This window comes from Mastigoproctus giganteus, chromosome 4 (assembly GCF_048544385.1).
Source record: "Mastigoproctus giganteus isolate SK-2022 chromosome 4, ASM4854438v1, whole genome shotgun sequence".
Classification (NCBI taxonomy): domain Eukaryota; kingdom Metazoa; phylum Arthropoda; class Arachnida; order Uropygi; family Thelyphonidae; genus Mastigoproctus; species Mastigoproctus giganteus.
This window is the reverse complement of record NC_143578.1, coordinates 157,415,601-157,434,349: the sequence shown is the minus strand read 5'-3', so window position 1 is coordinate 157,434,349 and position 18,749 is coordinate 157,415,601. Positions and strand designations below refer to the sequence as shown.

General features: G+C 38.3%; 1 protein-coding gene across 4 annotated transcripts in view; it reads left to right on the top strand.

Annotated features, from left to right (window-relative positions):
- Window positions 1–18,749, top strand: part of LOC150087135 (MPN domain-containing protein) — a 357,845-nt gene that overhangs the window by 308,814 nt on the left and 30,282 nt on the right. The gene's annotated exons all lie outside the window — the stretch shown is intronic.

The window sequence follows — 18,749 nt, the reverse complement described above, 5'->3', positions numbered from 1 at the left end:
CGGTACAAGTAAACACATGGGTTGTGTTAGGGTAGCTAAGAATAGAAATAGGTGCATGTATAGTTACGTGTACACCAATGCTAGGAGTTTAGTAAATAAATTTGATTGAATTTGAGGTATTGCGCAAAACATCAAAGGCAGATATTGTTGGGATATCAGAGACGTGGTGTCACACAGATATAAGGAATGCAGAACTGGAATTTGGGGAGTACAACGTCTACAGAAAGGATAGACTGGATAGGAAGGGAGGAGGGGTTATGCTATTAGTTAAGAAATACATAAAATCCAAGGAAGTGAAGCCAGTGGACATCGCTGGACAGTGCAGTGTCGAGTCAGTTTGGTGTGACATAAGCATTGGGACATCAAAATTGAGAGTAGGAGTGTGCTATAGGCCTAATGACTCTGATGAGTATAATAAGAAACTGTACAGGGACATAGAGTGGGCCAGTAAATCAGAGAGTCTTATAAAGGGAGATTTTAATTTCCCAGATATTGACTGGAAATTGGGGGCTGGTCACTCACACACTAGCAAGGCTTTTGTGGATTTATTGGATGATTGTTTTCTACATCAGCATGTTCGGGAGGCAACTGGAGGGAGGAATACTCTTGATTTGATTATCAGCAGTGATTCTTCATGCATTAAGAATCTGCAGATAAATGAACCACTAGGTGGCAGTGATCACAGGGTAGTGAAGTGGGATTTACTCAAAGAGGTAACTACCATTAGGGGTAAAGGGAAGGGTTATTGCTTTCGTAAAGGTGACTACGATGGACTGAGACAGTATTTAAATTCTATACAGTGGGACCGACTGATGATATTACCAACAGCAAATGCAAAATGGGAAGCATTCAAAGAACTAATCTTGGAAGCTACTAGGCTTTACATACCAACTAAGAAATATTGTTCAAGGTATAGGCCTAAATGGATGTCAGATGAACTAATGAGGCATATGGCAGAGAAGAAACATGCATGGGATACACACAAGTTAACACATGACACAGAAGCCTATGATAGATACAACTTGATCTGTAACCAAGTTACAAAGGAGGTTTGGCAGGCGAAGGCAGATTATGAGAAATCTTTGGCAAGGGATGCAAAGAAAAACAGCAAAGAGTTCTTTACTTATGTAAACTCTAGAAGGAAGGGGATGAATCAGATTGGTCCACTTGATATCGATGGGTCAACTGTTGATGATCCTGCTCAGGTAGCTAACAAACTAAATGAATATTTTGCAGACATTCACACATGAGGAGTTATTCACTGAGGGGAATGCCAGAGGTGTATTCAACTCTGGCAGTAAGCTAGAGAATCTTGTAATAACTGAGAGTAAAGTGGAGGAGAAATTGTTGAAGATAAACACAAGAAAGGCACCTGGGGTGGATGGGATCTATCCAGTTATATTAAAGAATTCAGCAGAGGAAGTAAGTAAACCCTTAGCCATAATTATGAGAGCTTCCTTGGACTCAGGGGAGGTACCCACAGACTGGAGATGTGCAAATGTGACCTCAATTCACAAAGGAGGATCAAAGGTTGACACAAGTAATTATAGACCTGTGTATTTAACTTCTGTTCCAGGAAAATTAATGGAGGCACTAGTTAAAGAAGCACTGCAGGATCATTTAGACAAGACTTCAGTTATAGCTCGGACACAGCATGGTTTTGTTAAGTGGAAATCTTGCCTGACCAATTTGATTGGATACTATGATGCAGTCACAAAGGAACTGGATGCAGGGAATAACTTTGATATTATATACTTGGATCTTAGAAAGGCTTTTGATACTGTTGCACATGGAAGACTGCTGCACAAATTGGAGCAGTGTGGCATTGGAGGCAAATTGCTGCTGTGGATAAAGGGGTGATGGGGGGGAGAAGATAGAGAGTGGTAATCAATGGACACTGCTCGTCGTGGACTAATGTTATTAGTGGAGTCCCTCAGGGCTGTGTTGAGTCCATTATTGTTTTCTGTATTTATATATGATATTGATGATTGAATATAAAGCTTAATGTTGAAGTTTGCAGACGATACAAAGGTAGGCAGGGTTGTCAAGGACACTACTGACACTATGCTGCTGCAACAGGATCTGGAAAGGTTGAGCAGATGGGCTGAGAGGTGGCAAATGAAGTTTAACATTCATGACAAATGTAAAGTACTACACATGGGAAACAGCAACCCCAGAGCAACGTATCAACTCTGTGGTACTACACTGACAGTGGTAGAGAATGAAAGGGACCTGGGGGTGGTTGTGCAGGCAGATATGAAGTTCTCTGAGCAGTGCAGATGGGCTGCAAGAGTAGCTCATGGTGTATTGTCAATGATATATAGGAATTTTTCTAGCAGGGATAAGGACGTGATTATTCCCTTGTATAAGGCAATGGTCAGGCCACACCTAGAGTACTGTGTACAGGTCTGGAGGCCTCATTTCAAGAAGGATGTAGAGCTGCTGGAACGAGTACAGAGAAGGGCAACAAGATTAGTGAATGGAACAAAGGGTTGCTCTTACGAAGAAAGGCTCAAATTTTGCAAATTACAGTGCCTGGAGACTAGGCACCAGCGAGGTGATCTGATAGAGGTGTATAAAGCCTTGAATGGTTTGAGCATGCTCAATGCTGATGGGATTCTTCCTCTCGCTCAGAATAATCACCTGAGAGAGCATAAATTCAAATTGAGGAAAGACAGATGTAGGATAGACGTGCGGAAATTTGCATTTAGCCAGCGGGTGGTTGGTGGAACAGACTTCCATCCCTTGTCGTGGAAGTTGATAGCCTAAATAAGTTTAAGGCTCAGCTGGACAGGTATTTTGAACGAACAGAGGGGTGAAGTGGAAGTGGTTTTTTTTTGTTTTTTTTTAGGCTGATGCTGCATAAGCTTACTTTCTTGCATCAAATGCCTCTGCTAATGCTAATACTATTAGGAGAGTGCGTGTATAAAAGAACATGTTAAAGGATCAATGGACTTAAGATCAGTGATCACAAAACAGAATTCAGGTGTTATATTGAAGATGGTAAAGCTATTAATGATATGAATGGAAAATGGATTCAGGAGCAAGTGCCCCTGAGTCTAATAACCATTCAAGCAAAAGCAACAAGTATTTATGAAGATATTAAGTATAAGTACAGCAAACCCCAAGCCTAGTTTATGGCAAGCAACAGGTGGTGTAATAGGTTCAAGAATCGCGCTGGTTTCCACAATGTTAAAGTATGCGGCGAAGTTGCCAGTGCTGATTCTTCTGCTGCAGAGAAATTTTGTGGTGTGTTTGAAAAAATTATTGATGAAGGCAGCTATTCAACGCAGCAAATTTTTAATATTGACGAGACTGCTCTGTATTGGAAAAAAATGCCAGATAGAACATACATTGCCAAAAAGGAAAAGACAATGCCAGGTTTCAAGGCTTCAAAAGATAGGGACACGATCTTGCTTGGAGCTAATGCAGCAGGAGATTACAGATTAAAACCACTGCTTGTGTACTATTCTGGAAATCCTCGTACAATGAAAAGAAAAAAGCCCCTGTCCAGTCATCCATTAATATGTTCTTTCATAAGGTTGAGTGGCCGACCCCTTCTAAATCTCCACAGCCCTCAACCTCGCCAGCGTTGTACTTATCAGCTGAAGACGTTGTTCTGGCAACGATGCTAGAGAGGTAAAACTTACTGACATTATGCCTGTCTCCTCTCTTTTTTGTAATTTTATAATTTTGAAATATTTTAAATTGCATGCTTTGTAATTTTTCTTGCACATGAGATGCGCCTCCGTAGCCAGGTGGGCAGAAACAGCAGTGCGTAGCACATGCTTCTTGATTAGACCGGGGGTTCGAGCCCATGAACCACCAAATATGGAGGATGCGGAAAGGTCAGGGAATGACCACCGCATATCCCTGGAGCAATATGGCCTTAGTTGCTAATGCTCCTAAAAAACCAAATAACAACAACAACAGCACATGAGATAAAAAAAATTTAATGAATACAATAAATAATTCTATTACATGTTCATCGAACATTTCTCTTTTTAATTCAATCAATTCAGCAAGCACAGTTGCGAGTGCTGCACAAGCATGGATCCGTAGCCAGGTGGGCAGGAGCAGCAGTGCGTAGCACATGCTTCTTGATTAGACTGGGGTTCGATCCCATGACCACCAAATACGGAGGATGCGGAAAGGCTAGGGAATGACCACCGCATATCCCCGGAGCAATATGGCCTTAGTTGTTAATGCTCCTAAAAACCAAATAAACAAACAAACAAACAAGCATGGAGGAAATTCCAACTTATGTAGAGTTCCATGGAACACAACCCTTACATGAGTCAGGGAGAGGCTGTATTTAACATTGTTTAACACTATTACTTTCTTTACCATTGTGAGACAATTATTTAAAAATCATTTCCTGTTGTTTAAAGCTTTCAAACTGATCATGGTTCAATATGGTCTTTGCAGCTAGTGTGCCATTAAATCCTAAACTAAGCCTATCAATAAAACCAGGAAATATCAGAGCAGAAACCCATTTTAAATACGCTAAATCATATTTTTACAGTTGGTCAGGAATAAGGTCATTTCGAATTTTCTAGGAAAAATGACCCTAGCAATTTAACCTTTTTTTTTTTTTTAATGAATACTGTGTAATAATGGAAAATAAAATGTTTGTAATTCTCTTCCTCTTTTATTAATGAATTTTGATATGTGTAAATACATATGGCACTGATCTGAAATTGCACAAGACAAGCTAAACACAAAAATAATAAAAATTACATTATTGAAACAGTAGAAAAACATTTTCATCACAACATAGTCACAATAAAAAAAATATCATGTTATTTTGTAGATGATATCCTGACATACTTTTGCTTCATCAAAGACTACAGGCAGTTCTCGCTTTACAAGGTTTTTTTCCCAAGTATCAAGTATCAACAAAATCGAAAATATGAACATTATTTGCAAAAAATGAATATTAAACATTCATAAATACCGCATTCCAAACCACGTGCGTAGCTAAACAGTACAGTGTACCCTGCTTTACAATATTAATCAGTTCCAGAGGCACCATCGTATCATTAAAATATCGTAATATGAACCCACTAACAGATTGTTTTTTGGTAATTGGTTTCAAGATCTCGGAAGTTGAAATTTTCTCTTTATAACTAAGCTATTTATCTCTCTAAAACGCCGACCGGGCTAGCCGGGTAAGTAAAGTACCTGCCTGGCAACCCAAAGGTCGCGGGTTCCATTCCTGCCTCAGGCTTGGATCAAAGTACTGCAAAAAAAACCCTGGGAGGTTTATTATGGCCACAGAAGCCTATGCACCAACAACTACAAAAAAAAAAAAAAAAAAAAATCTCTCTAAAATGTCGTTTTTAAGATGAAGAGTGTGACCTTAAGTCGATATAAAAGGTTGTGAGCGTGGTTTGTAAATTGTATTAGTTACCAATTCAAATCATTAAAATGCACTACACTTTCATCATTATCATATGTTCTGTTATAAGAACCAATTTTGAATGCCTTTGTGATATTTTTCTAAAACACATTTCTGGAGGTCACTACCATAAAACAATAAAAACAATTTGCACTTTCTGGTTTATTGGGCTTTTCTGTTACTGCAAGCAGTTATAAACGGGTAGTAAACTCGACCTTCTTGCATTTGTGAAAATACCGATAGCTGGAATTGTGTGGTTTTTTACGTTATTATGGTGAAATGTGTTTTCCCTTCACTGAAATCTTCAATCATATAAAAAAAAAAAAAAAAAAAATTTCAGAATCTTCTCTTCATTCCTATTTTTAAGCTTCGTAAACTTGTTACTCCATACAAATCATGTTAGTTGCAATTTGTGTATGCCGGTAAAAAATGCTGATGCATGAGATCATGAAATTTATAAAGAAAAGAGAAGATTATCTTGGAAACAAATGCCTCTCGACGTATTTCTGAAGAAGAAGACTTCTTGTGCAACAAACCACGAATGCCGAACCAATAATGAGTGATCAACGAGTATGCATTTAGTCGATGATGATGAAGAATAAACATTCTTTAACATTTGTAAGTCATTAATAATTTCTTTATTATTATAATTTGCTTGATTTTACAGGCTATGTTTTCATTTCTTTGGATAAATCAATCATTGTTTAAACATGAACTAATTAGCTAACTATGTTTAAACATAAACTAATTAGCTAACTAATTTCATTGTTGAGAACGTAACCCCTATTTTTAACATTGTCTATTGGATTTAATTCCCCTTTACGAGTTTTCGCTTTGAGCACGCGCTAGGAACAAATTAACTCGTAAAGTCGAGAACTAGCTGTATATATATATATATATATATAAAAAAAAAGGGGGAGGGTGAATACTAGAATTTGGAATGGCCGAAATAGGTTTACAAGAAACCAGCTGAGTTTTTTTTTTTTTTTTTTTATTATTATTGTATGATGTGAGCAATACACAAAGGAACCAGTTTTCTTTCTTGTTTCCTTCGTGTATCGTTAATCATCATTATTCATTACTTTAATAACTTTGGTGCCAGGCTATAGTGCTTCAGAATGACTGACCATGTCTCATGGATTGAAAGATTAATCTTGCTAAATGTAAGGTTTTATATTTGGAAAAAGAAAAGAATCTGGGGTGACCTGCAGACTAGGAGACACAGAACTATGAGAAAGATTTAGGAGTTGTGATCCTTTGAAATTTTCCTTTTAGTGTAAGCAGATCAGCCAGGAAGGCTCGAGTTGTACTATCACTGATCTTTATTACATTTTTATACAGGGATAAGAATGTTGTTGTTCCTCTTGATAAAAAAATGTTGAGACCACATTTTGAATATTGTATTCAGGCCTAGAGGCCTCACCTAAAAAAGGACATAGAACTTCTAGAGGGTCCAAAGAAGAGCAACTAGATTGTTTGGAAGTAATAAAGGTTATGTGTATGAGGAATATCTTAGAAGATGTGAACCACCAAATGGAAGACTAGACACCTCGGGAATGATCTGATATCAAAAGCATATTAGATTATTAGTATACCTGAAATTTTCCAGTGAGCCTCACCAGCCAGTGGACTCCAAGCAGCCTGACAAACTGAATATATAATCAAACTTTAAACTTCCTATCTTACATCATTCTTAATTTGTGAAAAAATGTTAAGAAATATAAATTTGCACATTTTTGCATATAAATTTTATATGCAATACAAAACAAATTTACTTGTTTTTATACATATCGTTTACGTTTATTTGTGTATTGTAATTGTTTATTTGTATTTCTATGTTTTCCAACTCGCTTAAAATAACCCCTCCTTTTACCTTTACTTTGAGTACTTCTAATTTATATTTTTTGCTTTGTAAGGGTTTGCTAGTCACTAACCCAACCCTACAATCAGTCAGAGATGTACTTTTAGTTAAAAAAATTTTCAGAGCAAGAGCCTCCTAAAAAACATTCCCCCCCACCTAACTATGCCATTTCTGCCCTGCCTGGAAGACAAAGTTAAGGCCCTTTTTTTTTTTTTTTTTTTTTTTACCAATGCAGAATAAGTTTACTTCCTTCCAGCATTTAGCATGCTAATGCCGATACTAATTCCTCTTTTTAATTTTAATTAGAATTTTGTGTTCTATCTCTATTTCTTATTTTTAATTTCCATTCGTAATGTAAATAATAAAATGTAAATATGAAAATATAAAATTCCACTGAGGATATGCTTAAAAATAACAAGGCAAGAATTCTTTGTATCATGGTGATTAAAATAGTTAAAATATTATTCTGTGATCTCTACCAGGACAATGTGCACTGACATAGTAAATATCATGCCAGCTGTGCCTCATCTGATGTACTCAGCCCAACAGAGTGCTGCAGTTACTGCAATGGTTGTTTGTGATGGTAATTATTTTGATGTCAACATCATCAACAGCCATTTTCAATCCTCTGCAGGATAAAGGCTTCTCCAGCAATTTTCCTGTTCCTTCTGTTTTGTGCTATGGCCATTCTTTTACTACCCATGAACTTGTGAATTTCATCTATCCATCTCCATTATTTCTTCCAGATTTTCTCTTGGCTCCTTTTGGGTACCATTCTGTTATTTTCTTAGTCAATCTGTCATCATGTTTTCAAGCTATGTGTCCTGCTCAAGACCATTTTGATAAGAATGTCCTTTACTTGAGTTTTTTGCCTAATCCATGTGTTTTTCTATTCTTATCTAACAGTGTCATTCCTAATATAATTCTTTACATCCTTTGCTATGTAGTTCTCAGCTTCACATCCAAACTTTTGGTGAGTGCCCAAGTTTCACTCCATAAGTCATGGTGGGGAGTATATATTGGTTTATTATTTTATGTTTCAGACAAATTGAGATATTGCTCCTCATCAGTTTCAGTATGTGACTATATTTCCTGAATGCCATCCATCCAAAATTTATTCTTCTCTTGACTTCCAGCCATTTATTATTATTACAGCTAATGACTTGTCCTAGATAAGTATTTCATTTAGCATTAGTAGAGGCATTTGATGCAAGAAAGCAAGCTTATGCAGCATCAGCCAAAAAAAATAAATAAAATAAAATAAAAAATAAAAATAAATAAATAAAAATAACCACTTCCACTTCACCCCTCTGTTCGTTCGAAATACCTATACAAAGTAAAAAGTAAAGTGCAGCCATTATCAACCCACTGCAGGGTGGAAGCCTCCTCAACAATTCATGCTGAGGGAAATGGACCATAATCTGCCACGCTGGTCCAGTGCGGGTTGGCAGATCGACCGTATTTAGCAGTCAGGGGCTTGAACCCCGGTCTACTCAAAGAGCGTGTGCTACTGCACTCCCGCTCCTGCCCACTCGGCTACGGAGGCTATACAGCTGAGCCTTAAACTTATATAAGCTATCAACTTCCACGACAAGGGAAGCAAGTCTGTTCCACCAACCAACCACCTGCTGGCTAAAGGCAAATTTCCTCTATCCTACATCTGTCTTTCCTCAATTGGAATTTATGCCCTCTCAGGTGATTATTCTGAGCAAGAGGAAGAATCCCATCAGCATTGAGCATGCTCAAACCATTCAAGGCTTTATACACCTCTATCAGATCACCTCGCCGGTGCCTAGTCTCCAGACACTGTAATTTGTAAAACTTAAGCCTTTCTTCGTAAGAGCATCCCTTTGTTCCATTCACTAATCTTGTTGCCCTTCTCTGTACTCGTTCCAGCAGCTCTACATCCTTCTTGAAATGAGGCCTCCAGACCTGTACACAGTACTCAAGTTGTGGACTGACCATTGCCTTATACAAGGGAATAATCACCTCCTTATCCCTGCTAGAAAAATTCCTATATATCATCGACAACACACCATGAGCTACACTTGCAGCCCATCTGCACTGCTCAGAAAACTTCATATCTGCCTGCACAACCACCCCCAGGTCCCTTTCATTCTCTACCACTGTCAGTGTAGTACCACAGAGTTGATACGTTGCTCTGGGGTTGCTGTTATCCATATGTAGCACTTTACATTTGTCAATGTTAAACTTCATTTGCCACCTCTCAGCCCATCTGCTCAACCTTTCCAGATCCTGTTGCAGTCGCATAGTGTCAGTAGTGTCCTTGACAACCCTACCAACCTTCGTATCGTCTGCAAACTTGGACATTAAGCTTGATATACCATCATCGATATCATTTATAAATACAGAAAACAATAATGGACCCAATACTGAACCCTGAGGTACTCCACTAATAACACTAGTCCACAATGAGCAGTGTCCATTGATTACCACTCTCTGTCTTCTCCCCCTCAACCACCCCTTTATCCATAGCAGCAATTTGCCTCCAATGCCACACTGCTCCAATTTGTGCAGCAGTCTTCCATGTGCAACAGTATCAAAAGCTTTTCTAAGATCCAAGTATATAATATCAAAGTTATTCCCTGCATCCAGTTCTTTTGTGACTGCAGCACAGTATCCAATCAAATTGGTCAGGCAAGACTTCCACTTAACAAAACAATGCTGTGTCCGAGCTATAACTGAAGTCTTGTCTAGATGATCCTGCAGTGCTTCTTTAACCAGTGCCTCCATTAATTTTCCAGGAACAGAAGTTAAACTAACAGGTCTATAATTACTTGTGTCGCCCTTTGATCCTCCTTTGTGAATTGGGGTCACATTTGCACATCTCCAGTCCATGGGTATTTCCCCTGAGTCCAAGGAAGCTCTCATAATTATGGTTAAGGGTTTGCTTACTTCCTTTGCTGCCTCCTTTAATATAACTGGATAGATCCCATCCACCCCAGGTACCTTTCTTGTATTTATCTTCAACAATTTCTCCTCCACTTTACTCTCAGTTATTACAAGATTATCTAGCTTACTGCCAGAGTTGAATACACCTCTGGCATTCCCCTCACTGAATAACTCCTCATGTGTGAATGTCTGCAAAATATTCATTTAGTTTGTTAGCTACCTGAGCAGGATCATCAACAGTTGACCCATCGATATCAAGTGGACCAATCTGATTCATCCCCTTCCTTCTAGAGTTTACATAAGTGAAGAACTCTTTGCTGTTTTTCTTTGCATCCCTTGCCAAAGATTTCTCATAATCTGCCTTCGCCTGCCTAACCGGCTTTGTAACTTGGTTACAGATCAACTTGTATCTATCGTAGGCTTCTGTGTCACGTGTTAATTTGTATGTATCCCATGCATTTTTCTTCTCTGCCATATGTCTCATTAGTTCATCTGACATCCACTTAAGCCTAAACTTTGAACAATATTTCTTAGTTGGTATGTAAAGCCTAGTAGCTTCCAAGATAAGTTCTTTGAATGCTTCCCATTTTGAATTTGCTGTTGGTAACATCATCAGTCGGTCCCACTGTATAGAATTTAAGTACTGTCTCAGTCCATCGTAGTCGCCTTTACAAAAGCAATAACCCTTCCCTTTACCCCTAATGGTAGTTACCTCTTTGAGTAAATCCCACTTCAGCACCCTGTGATCACTGCCACCTAGTGGTTCATTTACCTGCAGATTCTTAATGCATGAAGAATCACTACCGATAATCAAATCAAGAGTATTACTCCCTCTAGTTGCCTTCCAAACATGCTGATGTAGAAAACAATCATCCAATAAATCCACAAAAGCCTTGCTAGTGTGTGAGTGACCAGCCCCCAAATTCCAGTCAATATATCTGGGAAATTAAAATCGCCCGTTATAAGACTCTCTGATTTACTGGCCCACTCTGTTTCCCTGTACAGTTTCTTATTATACTCATCAGAGTCATTAGGCCTATAGCACACTCCTACTCTCAATTTTGATGTCCCAATGCTTATGTCACACCAAACTGACTCGACACTGCACTGTCCAACGATGTCGACTGGCTTCACTTCCTTGGATTTTATGTATTTCTTAACTAATAGCATAACCCCTCCTCCCTTCCTATCCTATCTATCCTTTCTGTAGACATTGTATTCCCCAAATTCCAGTTCTGCATTCCTTATATCTGTGTGACACCACGTCTCTGAAATCCCCACAATATCTGCCTTTGATGTTTTGAGCAATACCTCAAATTCATCAAATTTATTTACTAAACTCCTAGCATTGGTGTACACGCAAGTATACATGCACCTGTTCTTTTTCTTAGCTACCCTAACACAACCCATGTGTTTACTTGTACCCCAATGATTCCCAGCAGTCTCTGAAATATCCCCGCATCTTATTTTCCAGGCTGCGGCTCATTCCAATAGAAGCAGGGCAAGAATCACTTTCACCTCTGCCAGTGGCTAATGTTAATCTATTAATCCTTGTTTTCTCCCAATCTAGCAGTTTTCCGACCCACCTAACACTGCCTCGATAGCATCAGCAAACATTCTTGCACCCTTTCTATTTAAGTGTATCCCATCCCTGTAGAAACAGTCTCTCCTGTTTCTACAGGGATGGGATATATATCCTATATCTTGCACAATCTTTCCAGGGCTGAATTGATCGACAGGGCTCTCATCATATACTCCCTCCTATCGTGTCTGGGCAGAATTGCAGACACTTTCAAATTCAACCCTAATTCACGGCTTTTTTTCAACAGTGACCTGTACTTGTTAAGTAATTCCGCCGGTCTCCTACTCTTAATATCATTAGTGTCCACCTTTTCAATTACTGCTCCTTCAGTGATTATATCCTTTTCATCATTACTTTTGTTTTTTCCATATTCATCTTTGGTCCAAAATCCTTACTAACCCTGCATAACTGATTAAGATTTTTCCTCTAATTCTTTGGGATCATGATTTATGATCACAATTTCATCTGCAAATCATAAATGGTGTAGGTACTCTCCATTCACATTGACCCCTTTTTGTGACCAGTCTAATCTTTTGAAAGCTTCCTCAAGAGCAGTAGTAAACAACTTCAGAGATATTGTCTCCTTGTCCAACTCCTTTCTCAATTTTAAATTTACTACTGCCTTTGTCTAGTTGATATCTTGGTCCTGAAGAGTCTGCAGAAGCTCAGATTTGGTCTTAAGTTCCAGTACTTACTGCTTTTTCTCCTCTTTTGTTATCTCAAAGACCTTTGGGGCTCACATTTAGTGAGTATGGGCTTGGTACACCCCTGAGTTGGATATCATCATTCTTTTCTTTCTTGGTGCTTCCCTTGTACTTCTCTCTCTCTCTCTCTCAGGGTAACTTTTTTTTTTTTTTTTTTTGGCTGGTGCAGCATAAGCCTCAGGTTTCCTTTCACCATATGACTAATAATAATAATAATAATTATTATTATTATTTACTCGAGTCTGATTTTTCCTTTCTTTTCTTACATCTATATCAAGTGTGCATCTAACCGTTCTGTGATCACTTTCAACATTTACCTTGTTCAGGATAGTAACATCATTCACGATATATCTTCTGTTAGTGAGGATGAAGTGGATTTCATTAGTTGTTAATCCATTTGGGCTCTTCCATGTCCACCCTTTTCTTGAAAAAAAGTGTTGATTACTGACATTTCTGCAAATTAAACAAGCGTCTCACCTCTTTCATTTTTTTTCACCAATTCCAAAATTTCCTATAGTTTCCCTTTCTGTGTTGTTTTGTCTCTTTCTAACCTTAGCATTGAAGTCCCCCATAATGATAGTGTTGCGAGCTTTCTGCTCATCTTGAAGACTCAATTTCTGTGTACATTTCTTCAACCTCTTCATGTTTATGGCTCGATGTTGGTGCATAAATCGTAATAACTTTTAACTTGTACCTGTTATAAATCCTGAGTAGTAGTCTTGATGTACTTTTGAATTCCAAAATGTTGTTTTTTATATCTTTATGGACCAGAAAGCCAACTCCCCTTTCGCTCCTTTCACTGTTTCCACTGATTTACAACAGATTTCCACTTCATAAACTTTATGAAGCTTTATAAACTTCATAAACTTTAGCATTAATTGAGGCATATGATGCAAGAAAGCAAGCTTATACAGCACAGCCAAAAAAAAAAAAAAAAAAAAACCCTCCCCATTTCACCCATCTGGTCACTCCAAATGTTTGTCTAGTTCAGCCTTAAATTTATTTAAGTTATCTTCCACAACAACAGATGGAAGTCTGTTCTAGAAATCAACTTCCCACTGGTTAAGGCAAATTTTTGCACATCTATTCTACAACTGCCTTTGCTCATTTTGAATTTATGCCCCCTCAGGTTCTTAATCTGAGCAAGCGGAAGTATTCCGTCAGCATTGATCCTGCTCAAACCATTCAAAGCTTTATACACCTTGATCAGATCACCTAGTCTACAGATGCTGCAACTTGCAGAACTTGAGCCTTTCTTCGTAAACACACCCCTTTGTTCCTCTCATCAATGTTGTTGCCCTTCTCTGTACTCATTCTAGCAACTCTACATCCTTCCTGAAATGAGGCCTCCAGACCTGTATACAGTACTTAAGGTGAGGCGTGACCATTGCCTTATACAAAGGGGGTAACCACCTTCTTGTCTCTGCTAACAAAATTCCTATATATCATTGATGACCTGCTCTGGCAGCCCATTTGCGCTGTTCAGAGAACTTCATTTCTGACCGCAGTTATCCCCAGGTCTCTTTCATTCTCCACCTCCCTGAGTTAGTATCACACAGTTGGTACATTTCTCTTGGATTACTACTACCCATATGGAGAACTTTGCATTTTTCAATGTTAAACTGCAGTTTAACATTGACTTCAGTTTAACTTTTCTATATCCTCTTGCAGTAGCATAGCATCCCTGCCAACCTTTGTATCATCTGCAAACTTGACATTAACCTTATATAACTTCATTGATATCGTTGATAAATACAGTAATACCCCGACTTACGCGAACTCGGAGTTACACAGTTCTTGACTTTTTTCGTTTGGCAACACTGCCGCCCACTAACTTCAAGGTCGTTTTTCATATGCTGTCAATATACGGTGCGATGGCGGAGAGTGAGAGCGAAAGATGAACAAAATTCAACTTTGCTGCCGCATGCACATATATACAAGAATTTGCATTCCAACTGTCATATTTATTTGCGTGCGTTCGAATTCGTGCTGAACTTTTGTCGGAAATTATATCGTTTTCATGAATAAAAAAACTTTCCAGGCTTTAAGGTTTCCAAACACCGATTGACAATGATGGTCGGCGGGAATGCAGCTGGTGACTGCAAGTTAAAACGTCTCTTAATTTATCGCTCCGAAAACCCAAGAGTTTTAAAAAATATAGCTAAAATTAGCTTACCACTGATTTGGAAGTCAAATCATAAAGCATGGGTGACAGCTTCCATTTTTGAGGACTGGTTTGGTCACCACTTCATACTCGAAGTCGAACGTTATTGCAAGTCTAAACAGATTCCATTTAAATTGATCCTTCTTATTAACAATGCACCCGGTCACCCTCCTGCCCCACTAGTTAATTTCAACCGATGTGTGAAAGTTGTGTTTTTGCCTCCAAACACAACCAGCTTGCTTCAACCAATGGATCAGGGAATCATCAAAACATTCAAGGCCTACTACACGAGGTGTTCATTTGCACGTCTGAATGAAGCTATGAGACAAAATAGTGAGATATCTGTTAGACTTTTGGAAACAATTCAATGTTTTAGATGCCATAAGAATCATTGAAGAATCTTGGGATGAAATTCACAAAAAAACATTGAATGGTGTCTGGAAGAAACTTTGTCCATTTTTTTTTTCAAAAACCAAGACGAAAACAATGCCAGAAACTGATCATGTCGCTCATATGATAGAAGTTGTTAATCTTGCCAGGCAATTAGATTTGGAAGTCAATGGTGATGATGTCAACGAGCTGCTAGATTCACATAGTGAATCCAACTGCAATTGTATAACTAACTGTATAAATAACTGCAATTTTATTAAATATTTTTCTTTTAAACAATGAATGAGCTCATAGAGATGCGTGAGCAAAACGTCACTGAATTATACGACACTTCAGACCCAGTTCCACCAGAAAAGCACCTGACAATTGCAAGCTTGACAGAAGGTCTCAGCTCAATTGAAAAGAGCTTAAAAATTTTAGAAAACATAGACTCCAACAAAAAACGCATTATAGCTACAAAGCAAGGAATAAAAAATTATTAGCTTGCTACGAAGAAATTCTGCGTGAAAAAAAGAAGGCTCTGTGTCGTCAGACGAATTTGTTAGATTTTATGAAGCCATCGACATCGAAATAACTTTTTTACGTAACTCATTTATTTTTTTAATACATAATTTGTATTAATATGTATAAATAACTGCAGTTTTATTAAATATTTTTCTTTTAAACTAGTGTTTTTGTTAGTCCTTGGTCCCAATTAAACAAAATTTATATGTATTTATATGCAAATTTGTACCTTGACTTAAGCGATTTTCGTCGGACCCACCTATCGCGTAACTTCGGGGTATTACTGTACACAAAACAACAATGGACCCAGCACTGAACCCTAGGGGACTCCACTAATAACATTAGTCCATGAAGAGTAGCATCCGTTTATTACCACTCTCTGCCGGATCCCACTCAACCATCCCTTTATCCATTGCAGTAACTTGCCCCTAATGCCATACCGCTCCAATTTGTACAGCAGTCTTCCATGTGCAACAGTATCAAAAGCTTTCCTGAAATCCAAGTATATGATAACTAAATTATTATATTTTGCATCCAGTTCCTTTGTGACCACATAATAGTATCCAATCAAATTGGTCAGACAAGACTTCTCCTTAACAAACCCAGGCCGTGTCTGAACTATTGCTGCTGTATCGCCTCTTTAACCAGTGATGCCATTATTTTTCTGGGAACAGAAGTTAAACTAACAGGTCTATAATTATTTGTGTCACCCTTTGATGAACACCCTTTGTGAATTGGGGATACATTTGCACATCTCCAGTGCATGGGGACCACCCCTGACTCTAAGAATGCTCTCATAATTATGGGTTTGCTTACTTCCTGTGCTGCTTCCTTCATTAAATCTGGATAGATTCCATCTGCCCCAGGTGCCATTTTTATGTGTAACTTCAACAATTTCTCCTCCACTTTGCTCTCAGTTATTACAAAATCACTTAGCTCCCTGTTAGAGTTTCATAAACTTCTGGCATTCCCCTCCTTGAATAACTCCTCATGTGTGAATGTAGATGCAACATTCTCATTCAGTTTATCAGCTACTTGAGCAGGGTCATCAACGGTCAATTCATTTATGTTAAATTGACCAATCCAATTCATCCCCTTCCTTCTAGAGTTTATATATGTGAAGAATTCTTTGCTGTTTTCCTTTGTGTCCATTGCCATAGATTTATCATAATCTGTCTTCGTCTGCCTAACCTCCTTTGCGACATGATTGCAGACTAGCTTATATCTGATATAGGCCTCTGTATCGCCTGATAATTTATATGCATCCCATGCATTTTTCTTCTATGCCACGAGCGTCATTAATTTATCCGACATCCATTTAGGCCTAAACCTTGAACAGCATTTCCTAGTTGGTATGAAAAACCTAGTAGCCTCCAAGATTAAGTCCCTGAAGGCCACCCATTTGGAATTCACCGTTGGTAACATCATCAGTTGATCCCACTGTATAGAATTTAAAAACTGTCTGAAACCATTAGTCACCTTTATGAAAACAAAAACCCTTCCCTTTACCCTTGATGGTAGTTACATCTTTAAGTAAATTGCACAGTACACTGTGATCACTGTCACCTAGCGGTTCCTTTATCTACAAATTATTAATGCATGAATAATCACTGCTGATAGTTAGAACAAGTGTATTACTCCCTCTGGTTGCCCCTCGAACATGTTGCTGTAGAAAACAGTCCTCCAATAAATCCAAAAGTTTTGCTAGCGTGCGACTGGCCAAACAAGTTCCAGTCAACATCTGGAAAGTTAAAATCCCCCATTACAAGACATTCTGATTTACTGGCACATTCTATATCTCTCCACAACTGTTCTTTGTACTCATCAGAGTCATTAGGCCTATAACATACTTCTACTCTTATTTTCCCTTTCCCAGTGATTATGTCGCACCAAACAGACTCAACATTGCATTGTCCACCAACATCAACTGGATGCATTTCCTTAGATTTTGTGTTTCTTAACTAACAGCATAACCCCTCCTCTCTTCCTACCCTGTCTGTCCTTTCTGTACACATTGTACTCCCCAAATTCCAATTCTGCACTACTTATATCTGTGTGACACCATGTCTCTGATATCCCAACAATATTTGCCTTTGATGTCTTGATCAGCACTTCAAATTATCAATTTTATTTACTGTACTTCTAGCATTAGTGTACATGCAAGTATACATGCACTTGTTCTCACTCTTAGTTATCCTAAAACTGCTCATGTATTTACTTGTCCCATGATGACTCCCAGCAGCTCTTGAAGTCCACACCAACTTGCTCTCTAGGCTGCTGCTCATTACAATAGAAGCAATGCGAGAATCACTTTTGCCCCTTTCTGCGGCTACCATTAATCTTTTAGTCTGTGAATCCCCCCACCTCCCTGAGCGTTTTTTATATCTTTATCGACCAGAAAATCAACTCCCCCTTTGCTCCTTTCACTGTTTCATTTGATGTACAACAGATTTCCACTTGATAAACTTACAAGGTGTACTTGATAAACTTATCATTCTTCTCTTTCTTGGTGATTCCCTTAGGGTAATTAGGATTTTTTTTTTTTTTTTTTTTGCTGTTGCAGCATAAGCCTCAGGTTTCCTTGCATCATATAGCTAATAATAATAATAATATTATGGTGTACTCATCCATAATTTCACAAAAATAATAATACACTAAAATTAATAAAAATAGCTATACAGCACATATATGGTACTTTTTTTTCCTGTGAGTTTGTGCATACATCAGCAAGATAGAAATGAAAATATCTGGTTTGACACATTTGAAATGTAGTCATCATATTTTCTAGCAGGGATAAGGAGGTGATTATTCCCTTGTATAAGGCAATGTTCAGGCCACACCTTGAGTACTGTATACAGGCCTGGAGGCCTCATTTCAAGAAGGATGCAGAACTGCTGGAACAAGTACAGAGAAGGGGAACAAGATTAGTGAATGGAACAAGGGGTTGCTCTTACGAAGAAAGGCTTAAGTTTTGCAAATTACAGTGTCTGGAGACTAGGCGAGGTGATCTGATAGAGGTGTATACAGCCTTGAATGGTTTGAGCATTCTCAATGCCGATGGGATAATCACCTGAGAGGGCATAAATTTAAATTGAGGAAAGACGGATGTAGAATAGATGTGCGGAAATTTGTCTTTAGCCAGCGGGTAGTTGGTTGGTGGAACAGACTTCCATCCCTTGTTGTGGAAGTTGATAGCCTAAATAAATTTAAGGCTCAGCTGGACAGGTATT